The sequence below is a fragment of the Rhinolophus hipposideros genome (assembly GCF_964194185.1).
Source record: "Rhinolophus hipposideros genome assembly, chromosome: 23".
Lineage (NCBI taxonomy): Eukaryota > Metazoa > Chordata > Mammalia > Chiroptera > Rhinolophidae > Rhinolophus > Rhinolophus hipposideros.
In genome coordinates, this window is record NC_138069.1 from 33734687 (window position 1) to 33753653 (window position 18967).

Below are 18967 nucleotides of genomic sequence, written 5' to 3' on the forward strand. Positions count from 1 at the left end.
TTTCCAGGAAGGACCACAGCTCTGCAGACACCTTGGTTTCTGCTTGTGAGACTCTAAACAGAGACACTGCTGAGCTTGCTGGACTTCTGACCTTCAGTAAATATGCGATAATGAATGGGTGTTGTTTTAAGCTGCTAAATTTGTGGTAAGGCAGCAGTAAAAAATGAATACACTCCTCTACAGGTTTAGACAGTGATATCACTTACTACTACACTATACTATTCTATACTATGCTATATGATACTATACTACTTGTGTGTGTGTGTGTGTGTGTGTGTGTGTGTATTCAACTTCAGTGCCCTCAGATGTTACAATCCCAAGAGTGTATCCTTGGGATTGGAAGAACAATTTCTCTGACTTCTTATACAATTTCAATTGCAATTGGCAACTTCCTCTTCTACTTAAAAAAAATTGTCAGACTATTTTCCAACTGGAGAAGAACAATTATATTACCTACTTCCTTGTAGCCTGATCTCACAGTCCATAATCCTTTAAAAATTAAGCTGATGCATCTTAATTGCCAATATTTTGTTTCATATCCGCAGGAAAATAGCAAGGTAAATTCACCAAGATAATGTCCTTATTTCCTTTTATTTAGATGTCTCATTCACATATTTACTCAGACATTATTTTAGAGGGTTGAATGGGCTGTCATGAAATTTTGAGCCACACGTAAACACTTACAGATCTTGTTAGAAGTCACTAATATTCTCAGTATTAGCCAAACACTCCAGGAGAAAATTACCTTAAAGTATTAGTATTGTTAATGCAAAGTGCTGTGCCTATCTTTGACAAAATAATCATCAGTGTGTCTTTTACATAAATTACCCACTAGAGGCCTGTGGATTTAAAAAGAAATAAGGAAAAGCATGTATATTATTAAGCTGCATTTGTCTTTGTTTCGCTCCAGTGCTATAAACAAAGAATCTTGGGGCATCCTTTCCTGTATATCCTCAGCATGTTTTCTGAGGTTCTCACTGTCTTTAAGAGAACAATGCATTTCTTCCTCATCTGTTGGGAAATGCTGGGAGTCAGTTGTAAAAAGGTCTCATTTTGCATGTTTGGATGCCCCTGTCCATACTGATAACTTACCAAGGGCTCAAGATTTCATATACAGTCCAGTCTGAAAAGGCTGTAATCCACCACATCATTACATAAAACAGCGTTATAATGGTCCACCTTCAAGTAAAGCACCCACACAATTAAGATTAAAGAATGGGTTAAGTAACCAATTGTGCGAAGAAACACAATTTTTTCTTCTCCTGCTCTGTAAACAGCTGGTTGACTCAGACGTCTTCCTCATTAGTCAACTACCTAAAAGCAACAGGCTGTAATGAGGTAAGTTGGCAGCTTCACATTACAACATAGCTTGAGGGTGCATGTTCTTTTGGTAAAGGAGTGCGATTTTGTAGGAAAAAAAATTAAGTGTATCAAGTTAAAATCTCTGTGACAAACCAGTGCTAACTAGCACGCGTCTGCATGTCACCAGAGGTGGCTGTGCATGACATTTCCTGGAGGACAGCCTATAGTTAAGTAGTATTGAAAGGAACCACAGGCATTACAGCAAATGTGTAGAGGACAATGAACAACAATGGGACAAAATCAAGCTCTTTGAGCTAATGGGTGATGCTGTGTTCAGTGTATTATACTTGTGCCATTCACATCACTATGGCTAAGGTTGTGTTGTGTCAGTGTTTTCATAATAGAACTACGCTTATAATGGTTTCTAAACTGGCAATAAAAATTGGTTCCGGCAAACACTTGACACAGAAGACAAGACCTCAGCAAGAAAGTGATTTTTGCAAAATTGTATTTTGTTGGGAGGAGAAGACATGGAATGTGTTTTGTTGTTTCAGATGTCCATTTCAGATGTCCATTTTCTGAAACTGAAAATACAGCTCAGATATGGAAAATGGCATTCTGTAATTTTTTAGACTACAAGGAGGAATCAAATTTTGTGAAAGGCTGCTCAAACAATACATTTTTTTATCTTTCAAAGTGTTCTTTCTGGACTTGTTTTTACAGTGGGAGCATGTGCAAAGACTCACAGTCTTTTATTTTGATATATAGAAAGGTGTGGCTGTGTGAAGATCAAGGAATTAAAAGAAGTTTAATGATATATTATGGTAGGTGGCTTGTTTACTTTGAAGTTAAAGTCCTTAATAGGACTTATTTCATTAATCTTATTATTAAACGTTATTGACCCATTGCGTGTAAACATTGCAATGAATCCACCTTCTAGGAAGAGTTGGGAAATATGTCACTCTTATCTTCACCATCATCATCTCCTGTTCATTGTCTCTTCAGTCTGTGTCCAGAAGTATAGTATACTAGAGACTTGAATATACTAACCTAACATTCAGTAGTTGACCCCATGGATCTTTGATTCATATGTTGTCGTGAAGAGATTTACACAAAGAAGAACTAAGATAAAAAGGAACAAAATTTACCAATACATGTGCTGCTGCACACTAAAAGTTATGGTAGTTGTCAGACTAGAAATTTTAAAACTTATATTTTAAATATTTACATGGGGGTAAATCAGGTTCTATGAATTGAATTGCAGCATAAAAGAGAAGAGAAAGATGTCAAGAGATTGGGAAAAAGGGTTGAGGGGAAGACAATACTAGAGTTGCATTCCTGACTACAGAAGATGTAAATGACGATTTTGATGTTGGTATTATTAATAACTATCATTAATTGATTATTAATAATGAATAGTATTAATATTCTTAGAAGTATTTTTACTGATGACTGATTTGTGTTAGGCTCTGAGCTGCTTCACAAGCATGCTAGGATAGCTATTGATAAACAATTGCAGTTTTCTTACAAACAATGTTATAGCGTATTTCTCCTTAAAAAATGTCATGTGTCAGAGTATAGAATAGTAGGATAGCAACAGATATATCAGCTGAAAGCTGGATACTTATGCTATTGAAATTCTCTACGCATTTTGCAGAGAGAATGAAAGTACTGGAGTGGCATTCAGAAAGTCAGACCTCCTGACTTTTTAGTCAGACTAATGGAAGTTGCATTATAGGCTTCATAAAGCATATGTTCTCTGTTATATGATATGGTGTCATTGTTGACACTTTGACTCAATTTGTTTAAATAATGGACATTTACTCTTCCAGCTTTTGTTAATATGAAATGGAAAAATAAAATAAAATCTTTCAAAAGCAGGATTGAAGAATTGAGATAGAACTGAAAAAAAAATTAATTGACCCCCTTTCATATTTATCCAAAGTTTTAACAAAGACTTGACTAAATTAGAGAAAACCCATTTGTAAATTATTTTCATGAAAGAGACAGAATTATCTCTGAGGTTATAGAATTTTTTTCTCCTCATTAATGAGAACCATATCTTATCTGACTTTAAACTTTTCCACGTTTAAGCCTTTCAATGTGACTCTTTGTTTAACACCGAATCTCACATCAGACATTTGACAAGTTGAGAGGTGAGTTATCTGGAGCAAAAATATTACGCTTGTCAGAAGCAGTCCTCCCACACAGAATTAACATAAGATCTCTAATCCTTAAGTTCTCAAGATAATTGTTCTAAGGAGATATTTTTATCCATATCACCAATACTGAGTAAATTGTAGAAAAAAGTAGTTTTTCTCTCTCATATTTGAGAGTCACTGTTTCTATAGAGATTCTGACATTTTTGTTGACTTTGTCCTAAAGAGAGATATAGACTACTGGGAGCCATGGTTATTAGAAAGTAGAAGACCACGGGGACTATATAGATATAGATATAGATAGACATAGACATAGACATAGACATAGATATAGGTTTTTTTCTTTCTTCCTTCCTTCCTTCCTTCCTTCCTTCCTTCCTTCCTTCCTTCCTTCCTTCCTTCCTTCCTTCCTTTCTTTTCTAACCACCTCATAGTAGTCCCAAAGAAGTGGATGTTCATGTTAAAAACAGGGATTATGAAAAGAATGAGACATTTATTTAAAATGTATTGAGTTGCATGTGGAAATGTGTAGTTCAAAACATAAAAAGGGAATAAAAGGTAATCTCCAGGTTCCAGAAATGAGAAGGCAACTCAAACCCACAGTAGGAAATTAGAGTTGAAGCTGAAGGACCCACAGTCAGTCTCTGACTTCAAAGCTGGTTTCTCAGTGCCCACACAGAAACCTGAGTGGCGAAAACAGGTGGTGTGCATAGCAGAGTTGGGTTCCCGGCATGAAGGCTGAAGTCATATAAGAGTTGTCCTTTCTGTGAAACAAGAACTAAAAAAAAAGAAAAAAACAGTCAATTACTAGCTGTGAGCCTGGACACCAAAGCAAGTGATCTCTATCGATTCTGTGTCGTGAGTAATGCTGAGGTCCTAAAACCTCAAGACTGCCGATATGAACATTACAAATAAAAACTGGCCATATACTAGCAAAACCCTTGGTGTCCCAGCAGTGGGAAACATGAAACCACTCCACTAAAGAAGCTCTAAAATCCACAGCAAGTAAGGGAAAATGGTAGACAGAGTACACAGAAACCCAGTAGCCAACCATATTGTCGATTGAATACATATTTGGAAGGCTTCCAGGTGAGCAGTTATTCTATATCATGTCTTTCCTTTATCATCCCATAATCCATTTACAAAGACCAAGAGTATAAATAGGAAAATGACCAGCATCAATTCTACAAATGAAGAAAAGCTTCATTGCATGTGGTAGAGATTTTGATGAATAACTGCTATATGTAGTAAAAACAGTATAAAATATAAACTAATTTCTTTGAAAGTCAAAAAGTACCATATATCACTCAAAAAAAAGTAAGTAACCTGAATAGTTCTGTAACCATAAATATAAATTTTTTTTTAGTTAAAAGCCTTAAGCCTATATAGACACAATCAAATATGTTAAAAAAAAAAAATACTGGGCCAGGTGGATTCACAAGTGAGTTCTACTAAGCATTTAATGAAGCAATAATGACACTTAATCCAAACTCTTCTGATAGATAGATAGATGATAGATAGATAGATAGATAGATAGATAGATAGATAGAGATAGAGAGATAGAGAGATAGAGAGAATAAGGGATAGGGCATGTTCCCCAAATCATTCCATGAGGCCTCACTTACCCTAACTACAAAATCAGACAAGAATATCACAGGAAAACTACAGAGAAGTATTGCTATGAGTATAGATGTAAAAATCTAAACAAACTTAGATTGTTTAGATTTATTTTACAAAATAAATTCTAACAAAAAACACAGAGGAATATATATCATGACCAAGTCAAATGTAGCTGAAGAATACGAGGTTGGTTTAACTTTGGAAAAATCAGTCGATGCACTCTGACTAAAATTGGAAACAAACAAACAAACAAAAAAAACAAGATATGTTATCACCTGAACAGATGTCGAATAAGCATTAAAAAAAAAAAATCCAACATTTATTCTTGATGTTAGAAAACTCCAACATTTATTCTTGATGTTAAAAAAAAAAGTAATAAAAATTCTCACCAAACAAGAAGACAGATAGAAATTGTTCAACCTACAAAAGGGAATCTATGAAAAACCTAAAGTTAAAAATTGTAGGTAATAGTGGAAAACTGAGTGTTTTTTCTCTAAAATTCGTATCAAGACAAAGATGTCTCTTCTTATCACTTCTCTTCAGATTTGCTCTAAACGTTCTATCCAGTGAAATACGGAAGTGAAGATCTATAAAAAACACACTGACTACAAAATAATAAACTTTTATATATGATGACTTAATTGTCTATGCTAGTAAAGCCAACAGAATGTTAGCAAGAAAACTACCGTCACTGTTGAGTGAGATTATTAGAGTTGTAGAATACAGGATCAATATGGAAAAACAAACAAACAAACAAAAACTGGAATTTCTATATACTAGACACAAAAAAGTTGAAATTAAAATGTAAAATAGTATTTCAAATGGAATTAGGTATATGAAATACAGACAGTATTTTTTTAATGTAGAAAACCAGTACTTTGAAAACTACAAAACCAATGAAGAAATTAAAGAAAAAATAAACAAAAAGGAAACATGCATTATCATGATGGAAAGGACAACTCATATTAAGATGTTAATTCTTTCTTAATTCATCTATAGATTTACTCTCAATAAAAATTCCAAAAGGGTTTTTTTTTTTCCAAAATTGGCAAGCTGATTCTAAAATGTTTATAGAAACACAAAAAAATGTTTTCAGAACTTTGAAAAAAAATAGTGGTGAATTTAACCTCATTTCAAGTCCTATTATAGACCTACAGTAATCAAGATAGTGTGCTATTGACCTGAAGGTAAATAAATGGAATTTAGAACAAAATGGATCCACATGAATACAGTCAATTAAATTTCAACAGAAATGTCAAAGCAATTGAAGGGAAAATTTTTTTTTCAACAAATGATGCCACAATTTAATATCTGTATCTAAAAACAAAAAAGAACAAAAAGAAACAAAAACCTCAGCCCTTATCTCATCCATATGCAAATTTAATGTTTAATGAATCATAGAACTAAGTGTAAAGCCCCGAACTATAATAGTATAAACCTAAATGTAGCACACACACACCAATATATATATATATATATATATAAACTATCTAACAAGAAACAGTTGAAGTAATCAAGAAAATGATGAACTCTAAGATGTTAATTTTACAATTACAAACAAATATTTTATAACATAAAATGTTTTTTTGTAAGATAAAACAATATAGTGTAATTAGACTAATGGACAAAATAAATTACAAATGGCTAATAAGCTAATGAAAACAAGTTCAATCTCTTTTGGCAATAGTTCACTTCTAGGTATTTATTGCTTAAAGATAGTCAGACATATGCATAAAGATTCATGTGGATGGAAGTTATCACACCATAATAACAAAAAGTTAAATACAAATAGAATGTCAAATCTTCTGAGATTGGTAAAACAAATTGTGGAGCATGCATACAATGGGAAAGGATAAAGCCACTGGCAAAAACAGAAGTAAAGAGATAGGGAAGCAAGGGTAATGTTAATTTTGGTACGGTTACCAAATATAACTGAATACACATAGAAATAAGCAAGATGCTTGTAAAACAAAAAGTTAATTAATAATTTTCTTTCCTGGCATTGTAATTAAGGAGATTTTCCATTTTCTTTTACTTCTCTGTATCTTCCACATATTTTTATAGTGGCTTTGGGTTACTTGTTAAATAAGAGGTAAAATAAAAGTAAATCTGAGCAATAAAAACAAAAGAAGGATTTAGAGGTTAGCAAGTGTCAGGTAATGAGGTTTTATTGACTATATAAGCAGTGGTGAACAATTGAAAGGATCAAAGACGAAAAGTTTTTTCCCCCCATAACTTCTTGTCTAATTCTACATGTGACCTTATGCTGCATGGATGTGACTCTCTTCAGGATGACAACAAGGTATTTAAAGATTGAGGATTTGTCACACATCTTTCTACCCAAAGAAACTTACACATAGTCAGTGGCCAATACGTACAGCAATTTTCATATAAAATACTAAAACTCTGAGGAAAACGACAGTTTATCTGCATTTTGCAAGTACTGCCCAGCCTAATACCTTAAACAATGACTTACCAGTAGGGTAAACTTGAAAGACTATTATTATTATTATTATTAATTTATTTTAGTAGTATTTTGTTGTTGTTTTGTTTTGTTTTTAATTTTTATTTTTTACTTTATTGGTGAATGTTGGAAGACAGTGTGTTCTCCAGGGTCCATCAGCTCCAAGTCATTGTTATTCAATCTAGTTGTGGAGGGCGTAGCTCAGCTCCAACTCCAGTCGCCGTTTTCAGTCTTTAGTTGTTGGGCACGCAGCACACCATCCCATGTGGGAATTGAACCTGCAATCTTGTTGTTGAGAGCTTGCACTCTAACCAACTGAGCCATCCTGTCTCCCCTTGAAAGACTATTATGAAACTAATGAGGTTAATAATTTCTGGCTATATTACTTTGGAATGGTTTTAATAAACTTACTAATTAGTAAGGACTTTCTACTTATATTGGCATTTCAAAATGGATATATGATCATAAAGCATGTGGCAAAATACGTGTGTAGTAGTGGGGCTAATAGCGTGAAAACTTCCATGAAAAAACAAAATGAAATAGAATCTAAATGGGCATGAGACCAAACTAAAAAACGGTATACTAGATGATACCTGGGAAAAATTAAGAAAATTTTCATGAAAAGCATTGTGGTGAATGTAGAGGACAGAAGGAGAAGGAGAAGAACATACAATATACTGGAAAAGAATCAGGCTCCCTGAATTGGGTAGAGAATAGAACTTCCTGTTTAGTATTTTCCCCAGCTAAGTCAAATATTATAATTATGGACTTCCAGATAAGTATAGAATATTCTGGTGACTTATCTCACCACATCATGTGCATTAGGTTTAAAATGCACAGTCTCAGCAAATAATCAAAGTCATTTTCAGAATTTCTGAGTAGTCAGGTGACTGAAGTTAAATACCATGGGAGATAGCAAGATGATACAGTTTAGCATATTCATCACTATCTAATAAGGATCTTAAGGGGAGGGAGAAAGTACTCAAGTTAATTTGCAAAGTTTCTTATTTGTATTATAGACCAAAAAGTGACAAATATGTGTAGTTGTCTTAAACACAGGAAGGGTGACTCATTATAAAGAAAACTGCATTATTTACCCATAAAGTGCAAATAAAATAATGATGTGTACATATATAATCTTATTCTATTACTTTTATGGAAATTATTTACTGAGAAATGAGTACCCAGATGCGAAGACATCACATAGTATTTCTCAATGTTAATAGATTGCATCCCCTACCCTTTTAATCCTTCAAAAAGTGTCTGTTGTTAATTCAGCAAACGTTTATTATGCACTGATGGCACACTCAGCATTTTACCAGATGCCATGGAAAACGAAAATGGCAGAAAATACAAGACTTGCCTTCAGTTGGGTTTTGGAGAATCAAAACCTGAAAGGGATTGACTGAGGAAGTGCTTCTCAGGGAAATTCTCCACAGGCAGAGTTGTGAAACCAGATGTGGGTGAAAGTAGAAGTGACAAAGCTGTGGTCTCAGGTAAAGTATAGCCTTGGTCTCATCCACAGATGAGAGCCCTAGAATATGAACTGCACTGCAGAGTTTTTCCCTCACTGAGGCTCAAGGGCTGGCTCTTTATTCCTCATATCAGTCGATCATTGACTATAACGAAGCTTTGGGAGGGCTTAACTTCCTGGGTGAGGAGATGCCATCTTGTCCAGAGATATTCTCCAGAGAAGGGGGAAGCTCTGAGCTGTGAGCAATGTACTAGGAGGCTTTTTCTTTTCTTTCTCCTCCCTGCCACCACCTTGCCCCCCTGGCTGTTTACTTCTAGTCTCTTATCCCCCCAACAATCCCAGTATACACTTTTTAAAAACCGTGTGATCGCCTCCATTTTTCTCATCCACACTTAAATATTGCTCAATGAGAAGCCCTCAGACTAGCTGATTTCTATAATCAAACCCTCCATTGACTTCCCAAATCCTTGAGAAAGGCCTATATGATTCTAAAGGTCTGGATGTCCAAAACTTTTGTGATAGTCTTTCTTGTCACTCACCCCTGCCCCCAACACACCCATGAAACTCCAGTCCCATTAGCCCCTTTGCTGATTCTCAAACATGCTAAGCACGCTCCCGCTCAAGGTCATAGCAATTGCTGGTCATTACCTAGAACATTCTCCCTGTTCAGTAAATTTACTCACTCCCTTTATGTCTCTGGTCAAAAGTCATTTTGTTAGTTGGGCTTTACTGATGACACAATCCAAAATAGTCCTCCACTTACACACATTCATTACTACCTGAAATATACATTTTTGGATTGATTGATTGATCGGTTGGCTGTCTAACAACCTGAAATATAAGTGCACCATAAGAGCAAGGACACTGCTTATTCTGTTTACCACTGCTTCCTTTACACCTAGAACAATGTCAAGACTATAGTAGGTACTTAGTGATTATTTGGTTAATGAATGAATAGGTGCCAAAGGAGCAAAAAAGAGAAAATGCTCTTTAATTGTCTGAGAAATCCATGCTGGAATGACTTTTGTGCTGAAACGTTATGGTAAGTAAAAGATTTACGGGTAAGAAAGTAGACAGGAACTTTCCAGGCAAAGAAATAATCCAGTGTCTCTGAATCAAGGAAGCATAGATATCTCTGCAGTTCTTTGCCTATGCTCTCTACTTTGGAGGCTCCTACAATAATCAAGCACTTTCCTCCATGAGGATACCACTCAGCTCTATATTCTACTTTCCATGACAGGGCAGCTTGCTGGATATTTTCACTTGCTTGGTCTGCTGTCACCTTCAAACAACACTTTCTGAATTTATTCAGTTTCTGTGGCTAAGGTATTGGAGTTATCAGAGGCACCACATTATCCCTCACTCTCTTATCCCATCAGTTAATAACTTTTATTGATTCTTTCCTTATAATATCCTTTGTTCTCCCCATACCCACTGCCACATTCATATCTTAATGTGTCATGCTGTATTTGCCTATTGACTAGTTTCACTGACTCAGATTCTCCCTACTTAATTTATCCAATCCCATAGTGCCACACTAACAATTCTAAATTATACTTTCATGTTGTCGTTCAATAAACTCCTGGGGCTATCGACGATGTTTATTTCCAACATTGGTCTAGTAGTCAGTCTAATAGTCAAGACCGTCTAACACTTGGCTTTAACCAACTTTTCACTTTGTTCTCTTTCTTCTTTCTCTGAGGTCTCATTTTTTTTCTCATATTTGTTTTCACTTACACTGATCTAGTGTTATTTACCCATAGTTTCCCACTATCCTGAAAGGTCATCCCATTCCTATACTATAAGTTCAAACTATCTTTGAAAACCTGGCTCAGATCTTCCCTCTATGTACAACTATTATGACCAATCCACTAAAAAAGGGTCCTGTAAATACTTTGAATATCTAAAAATTCCGTTCTCTCTTTTTTACTTAGAAAGTAATAATTCCCAATAATTTGGAAAATAATAATTTATTTATTCCTATGTAACATATCCCTCTTCTTTCATATTGAATCATCAGTTGAATTTATTATTTTCATTTACCATTTTACCTTACAATGTCTTGTTTGTCCAAGAGGATTTTAAGTTGTCTTCTGGCAGGGATAAAAATCATGGTGTAGAAACCTGCCTACTTTCCCCTGCCCCGACTCATCTTAGGAAGGTAAAATTCACCTTCCTAAATAGTCCCTACCACCAACACAATCCCAGGACCACTTACAAGATCAAACTGCAGTAAATATTATTCACATTACCCTCACTGACTAAAGTTTATTTACTACATTTTTACACATAAAATAGCCACTTAACCTTTAAGATTCACACAGGAATAAAATCATTTCAATTAAAGTTTAGCTAACCTTTCTAGGTAGCTTTTGTTTCTACTTTTTTGTTGGCTCAGAAAATCATGTTATATCTATGATTTTATAATATATGAGTGAAGATTTTCATTTTCAGAAATTAAGAATGTAGGCTTCAGAGTCAGATTTGGAGTCAAACTTGACTTTGTTCCTTTATTGCCTCTGTGACCCAGTACAACTATAATAGATGTGATTACATGTTGTACTCACTTCAGTTCCTAAAAATAACTTTGTTTGGTAAATGAAACCAAAATGTCTTGTTCCTGTCACTCTATAAAGTTACTACAGTAAAGCAGATAATCGTGTGGTATTTTCTTTTTCTCATTTAAGTTTAAACAGTATATGTAACCATACAGAAACTGAGAAGGAAATGGATGGAGAAGGTGTTGCAAATTGAGATAGCTGCTCTAATTAATTCTTCAGGGAAAACACGCTCACTTTTGTTTTACATAATTTTATTCTGATTAATTTTCATAGCTGTTTTCATGTCTGATGCTTATCTGATAGCAATGTGTGGTCATTTTCTTTTGCCTTTTGTGATCTCCAGCTGGTACCTTGTTTCATTTCAAAACTTTCTTACAAGAAATTCATCAGAATATATATTCATATTTAATGTTAGAAGAAGCAAACCTGGAATATTGTTACTCACATGGCAGTTACTTTGCTATTAAACATTAATTCTCCTAGAATATTCCAACCTACGTAATTTTATTGTTTTTTCTTTTATGTCATATAGTCTCTTTATCTTTTGAGAAATAAACTGCCAGCTTCTGTTATTCTAGGTAAAACCCATTTCTTCCAAGCATGCACAGCTTGGAAATATTTAACAATGCAACAAATATTAACTGAAAAAGGAATACTCCTTTCAGCAAATTTAGTTTGAGAGGCTTTATTATTTTTGGCAGTTGGAATGCTTCTGCCTTCTAATAACAAAAAAACCGTGACTCAAAATGACAAACAAAAGGAAAATGTATTATCGGTGTGATAGGAAGTGTTGATTCATGATGGATGTCTGGGTTGGTTGATTTACTGGCATAATGATGTGATCAGTTACACCAGTTCTTTTTATTTCTGATCTCTACCATCATAAACATTTGTTTTATTCAAGATGAATGCAACATTTCTTGCCATCAAATCCAGAAAGAATAATAAGAGGAAACAAAGAAATCATCTGTTCTTTCATCTTCTCCTAAGAAATAGGAAAATTCCCAGAAGTCACTGAACACATTTCCCTGCACCCTGTTGTCTCATTGATGAAACTTTTGCCCCATAATCTTCTCTTGGCCAATCAGGCTCACTCTTTGGGCTGTGACAGACCAAATCCTAGGGCTGAGTTCATGGTCATGTGGTCTTTGCCCAGGACCCTTGCCTTAGAAGCACACCATTCTTAGTTTCATACATTGCTAGTACCATCTTGAAATTCTTAATTTTTTTAACTGGGGACTTACATTTTCATTTTGCACTAGACCTCACAAAATTATGTAGCTGATCCCACATATCCCCCCGAGGGAAGTGGCTGAATGAGGCAAGGGTGGAAACAGTTAATGAAATGGTTAGTCTGTACATACTAGGAAATTAGCTCCTCAGGTTAGAGAAGCCACTGAATACACACTGAATACACCACACACTGGAAATTGGTGGTGTAGTGGGGGATTTCAAGGAAAGCAGGAGGTAAGGCATTCCTTTTTACATTAGTGCTCTTGAGGACTTCTAAAAGTCATACATTTAATGTACCAAACTGATTCCCTTTCATTAGTATATCTTCCCCAAATTTACCATGTAACCTTCTTTCTCCTCATGCACACACACACACACACACACAGTAAAAGTTTGCAGTGCTTCTCATTATTATAAAAGAAAAGTAGAAGACCCTTAACCCATATTACAAGGTCCAGCATGATGTTACTCTCTACCTCTCCTACATGAGATAGCACTTCTTGCTACCTCAGTCTTTTAACTCTGGCCACCTAAGCCTTTCAACTTCCTTAGAACACCGTGTCGAGAACGTTTGTCATGCTATTCTGTCCATTTCTTTTTTTCTTCTCTCTTTATCATAGTGAACTTTTACTCATACTTAAGATGAAATTTGGAGTTATTTCCTCAGAAAATCTTCCCTGCACCCAATTCCAGTCCCAGCTATTTTATTACTGGAGCCTATAGAATTATATGGTTTTCTTTTATAACTGGTATCTCAGTTTGTATGGACACTTTTATCAGTATTTGCAATTTGTATATTACAATCTAAGTCCTTGTGCCTAGGAGATCAAAGATGGCAAGCAAAAATCAGCTTCATAATGCTTTTGCAAAATTTTACTTAAATCCATTAGCACCACTAACGAGTATTATGCAAAGATACAATTTGAGTCATATCTGTAACTAGAGATTTTATTGTGTAGAGGATGTGTGTTAGATTAACTAAGCTTCAGAATTACATTTAATTGGTGTATCTGTTATTTCACTCAGACATATCACTTTTAAGTCACTTATTTTGTGATTTGGACCTGTATAATTGCCTGTTTTAAGCAGGGATGCGACAAAATTATTAGAACACCCTAGTTTAGTGACAGATCTGTGTTCTTTTGGTTAAATAATTTATAAGGTATCTTTAGGATTCTTTAAACTCTACACTTCAACCGGGCTACTTCACTGAGTGCTTCCAGTTATTTCATTGTTTTCAAAGCTTCTTACATTGCTCCCCAAACTTAAACATTGAAGTACTTACATAGGAGTCTGATTGCCTTGGGATGCTTTCTAATGAAATCTGGGGGCAGATTTTTATTTTTCTCTTGGCTTGTGGTCCTTCATTAAGGACATTAGAAACAACTTTGAATTTATATTTTCATTGGGTCTCTTTGCAAGTGTTAACAATATGGTCAGTGATCTCATTGCTAATTAAAGATCTAGAGTTAATATAGAGCTGCAGATTAAAAAACACAATGTGTGTGTAAGTGTGGGTGTGTATGTCCCGTGTGTGTGAGCGTTTGTGTCTATTTACATATTTATACATACATAAACACACACATTGGTGACTACCTTGATTTTTAGAACTCAGTGATTATACTGAATTTATTCGTTTATTCAATAGGTATTTACTGAGCATCGACTATGAGTACAGATACTCATCTAAATATCAGAGATAAAGGAGCAAACCGAACAGATAAGAGGACACTGTCATGCAATTTATATTCTAGTAATAGAGAAAGATAATGGCAAGAAATAAATATGTTCACACAATAGTAAGCACTATGGAGAGAATATATTGAGTTAGTCTGAAAGTTATGAGAGAGAGTGATTGAGATAGAAAAGAGAGTTGCTATTTTCTATAGGGAGTCAGGGAAGATCTGTCAGAAAATGCAGTATTTGAGCTGTGACCAAAATGATTAGAAAGAAGGGATAATGTGAAGATTTCAGAAAGGAGAATAAGTAAACCTAATTTAGCTGTGAGGTAGGAATTGGGTCCACCTTTATAAAGCTAGACATTTTAATTGTTTGGAACATATTTTGTAAGTAAAGTAAATAAATTAATAAATAAACAAACAAACAACAATAATAACAACGACAACAACAAAACTTGAGTACTGCACAGTATTTTTAATTTTTGCTTTATGATTACATGAAAGGGCAATACCTGGCTATTGCAAAGTCAGGGATGCCATTCTTCCCAGCTGAAAACCTGTCTTGTTGCCTCTGATTGACTATACCATGTTATTCAAATTACTTAACTTCTTGGATGCTATTATTTTTGAAATTACTTAAAAGTTAAATCAAACCAAACAATAATGCTTGTGTTGTTATCTTGCCAGAGGGTAAGTTTGAAAGAGAAACTCTTTAGGATACTTAAGAAAAAGATTCTGGAATTGGATCTATAACTCATTATCTGTGAAAGCTCAGGCAAATTAGCATTTCTGAATCTCAGTTTCTGACCTGTAAATTATGGAATAATAGAACCCACATCAGAGCTATTGTGAGAGTTAAAGGAGATGATTTATGGAACGCATTTGACACATAGTAAGTACTCTCAATCTTAGGTATTATTATGATTATTTTAATCAGAAAAGGTAGTGGCCATGAAAGTTTTTTTAACTGAAAAAAATATCTATGTAAACAGAGGATGTAATTATTCAGGTAGTCACAAGGTAATTATTAAGTAGTGGCTTTAAGCAGTTTGCTAAGGAATTGTTTTATTTCTTAATTTGTGACATATTTTGAGTAAAGAATTGGGCTGTTTCAGAACCATTGTATTCCACCATAATTCATAGCTATTTTTCAGAATTTTCTGTCTACAAATATTCTTTTCACTTGGAATAGTAGACATGTAATAAGTCAGCATATTTATTATCTCCAAGAAGATAAGTATTTCTTGTCCTCTTATGGAAGAAAGATGTTTTCATCTGATACTCTAGCTTTAAGGGACAAAGAAGTATCCCCTTACTTATGCACTAGGTACAAGGTGAATGAAGATAAATCGAGACAGTTTTAAATACTCAAAGGAATAAGTACAGTTAGAATAAAAGGGTCACTTCCACTTCTAAGCTTAAGAAAGCTAGTGAGACCACAATGAATAATTATATCCTAAACAAAATGTGAAATTATTAATGGTACTATCTCATTTTTAGCAATTTAATTGTCTACTAGAAGAGTATCCAAAGATACTACATTATATTCTCTAGCTTTTTTTTTTCTTTCACTTCTTTGCCTACTGAAGCTTTTATAATGATTTACATTAGTAATAGGCTTTCTCCAGTTCACTTAATTTAATCATTCTCAATTTATTCTTCCTTTGATGGAAAGCAATTAAAGAGAGTGTAGAGCTCCCCCAAATCAGAATCCTTACCTCTATAGACACAGGTGTATGGTACTGTATGCTTTTTTCTGTGCATTTTCTCCAGAAGTTCTGTCTATAAGGAAAGACCCCGAGATTATTACCCTACCTTAAAGGCAGGCAAATGATCTTGTTTTGCGACCTTAAAAAATAATAATGGTAATAATAATAGGTAACATTTCTCAGACACTGCTATATGCCACACACTGTGCTAATGTCCCTGTGTGGATTTCCTGATGTTATCCTCATTTCCAAATTCTGAGGAAGGAATGTGTATGGTCCTTCCACTACAGCTGGGCAGCATGAGGCCCAGAGAGAATGTGTCATGAAAACTCAGGCACCAAGTCTGACCTCAGAATCTGTACTCCTAACCACTACTGATCAGTGCAAGTCAAATGAAGTTATTCTCCCATGCACCACTTTCCAAAAGTTTCCCTTTAGACTTTGGACTTACTGGGCTTACTGGCCTCAAAACCGAAACCCTCTTTTTCTAGATATTTATATACTTCACCCCCTCATTTTATTCAGGTCTCTGTTCACATGATACCTCCTTAGATCACTCTTTTCTTGCCATGCCATCCAAAAGGAGCAGCCCCTGCCACTCTATCTGTTGGCTTGCTTTCTTTGATTTGATAAGTCTTATCATTCCTTGACACTGTATATTATCTATTTGTTTCGTTAATAGTTCCTCTTATGTGCCATGAGAATCTTAACAAGCTGTGTGTGCCTTGAACACTGTAAGAGCTCCATAAATATTTATTGAATGGAGAAATATATGAATGAGTAGTAAATAATAAACAAATGTGTGACGGTATGATGCACACTACCTGGCACAAATAAAGTAGTTAATAAAGGCGGTTTTGTTCATATATTTTGTTTTATAATAAAATAACAGTAGCTGTCATTATTAAAAGTGATAAGACAAAACATATTTTGTCATGTGGTTATATGAGATAAAATTTTATAAATTATATGATTTATTTTGAGGCATATATATATACATATATATATATATATATATATATATATATATTCAAGCCACATGGTTAGATAAGATAAAATAATATAAACTGGAAGATAGAATGGTTTATATACACTCGTGATATATTTTCAACAGAGAACAGAATTATCCTTAACATTCCTATATTCTTGAAGAATTGAATTAGTTAATTTATAATAAATTTAGAGAAAGGTAACTCACTTACTGAAGTACTACAACTGATGTCCACGTGCTCCCGACCAGCACGCTGATTTTCGCTTCATGCCCTTCTCATCGATCTCCTGCGAACCACAGTGCCCACTGGTTGCCTAGCGTTATTTTCCATAGCGATCTTAAAGTGAACCACGCATATTAAGTCATCACAGTTCTCAGAAGAGTTGATATCAAGCTCGTAAATTTCCTGAATCACAGAAATGTCACTTTCTGTTTCCTCAATTCAGAAACACAGATACATTATGTAGAGAAAGATGACTAGACCGTCTCTTACAACACTGTGCATTTTGAGACACAATCACATAATTAATTTCTAGGCCCTGGAGAGGCAGTGTAAGCAGTGCCAACAACGTCCTTCCCATCAGGTCGTACCTATTGTGTGCAGTAGACATGAGTGATGTGGCTTCGTGAGTGACCCACCTATGTCTTCTCTGGGAATGGAGGACGTTCTACTAGACGTTCTCCAGTTGTCAGGTTTCTGCTGTATTATCCTCAGTTCTTTTGTAACTGATGCTTCTGGAGATGGATTCTGAGAGTCATTCCCTGAAATTTTTTTAATATATATTTTGAAATCTGAAACTAAGTTTGAGTTCTCCCTCTTGTCCTCTTTGACGGTAATGGCTAAAGGATGTGAAGCTTGTTAGCTGTTGGCAGCTACATTTTCCTCTATGTGGATAAAGCAAATCCACAGTGAGAAAATGAAGCCAAGGTACATAAAATAAGCAAACAAACAACAACAATACCAACAACAATGAGCAGCTGAAACAACCCAAAAGCATGGAGGCCCTGTGTTCAAACTTGAAACCCAGAGGCACCTCAGTCCTTCTGATAGTTTAATCATATGAGATATTCTTGTATATTTTAAATGAATACCCCTCTTCTTGCCCCAACTAGAGTTGGGTTTCTATCACTTCCAGCTAAATACGTTGTAACTGATGTCATTAGACCTACTGTGTACTGGCTCATATCCAAACACATAATTGGCAATTGGGAGCATCATCAAGAAAATAATTTGAAGTGAAAAAAAAAAAAGCCACTTTTTCCAAACACAGGTATCTACGGGTAGTCTTGGGCAATAGGCGTAACAGAAGTTGAAACTATCAACTACGACGGTGAATGGTAAAAATAGTGAAGACACTGGCATATGAAAACTAAAGGAAAAGTACAAGACCCTTCAAGTGAAAAAATGATAAAGATTGAGATGGGGGATAATTAACATTTTCAAAATTTTAAAGGGCAGCACACTTAATACATGAAGGCAAAAACTTAAGCATGAAGAAATATAATTAAAGTGGGACTCATTATGTGTTGCAACAAGGTAAGTATAGTGGATAAGGTACGTTATCAGGAAGACATAGATATATAGATATAGATATAGATATATAGATATAGATACAGATATTCACACACACACATTAGAGATTTGGTGACAGAGGTTTGTAGAGGTGTGGTGGGGTAGAATTGAAGTAATGAGAGGATACTCAAGACAAATTAGAATTTAAGTGTCAGAGTAACACTGAAATAGGTCAAAGAATGAAACTTGTAGGCACTAAAAT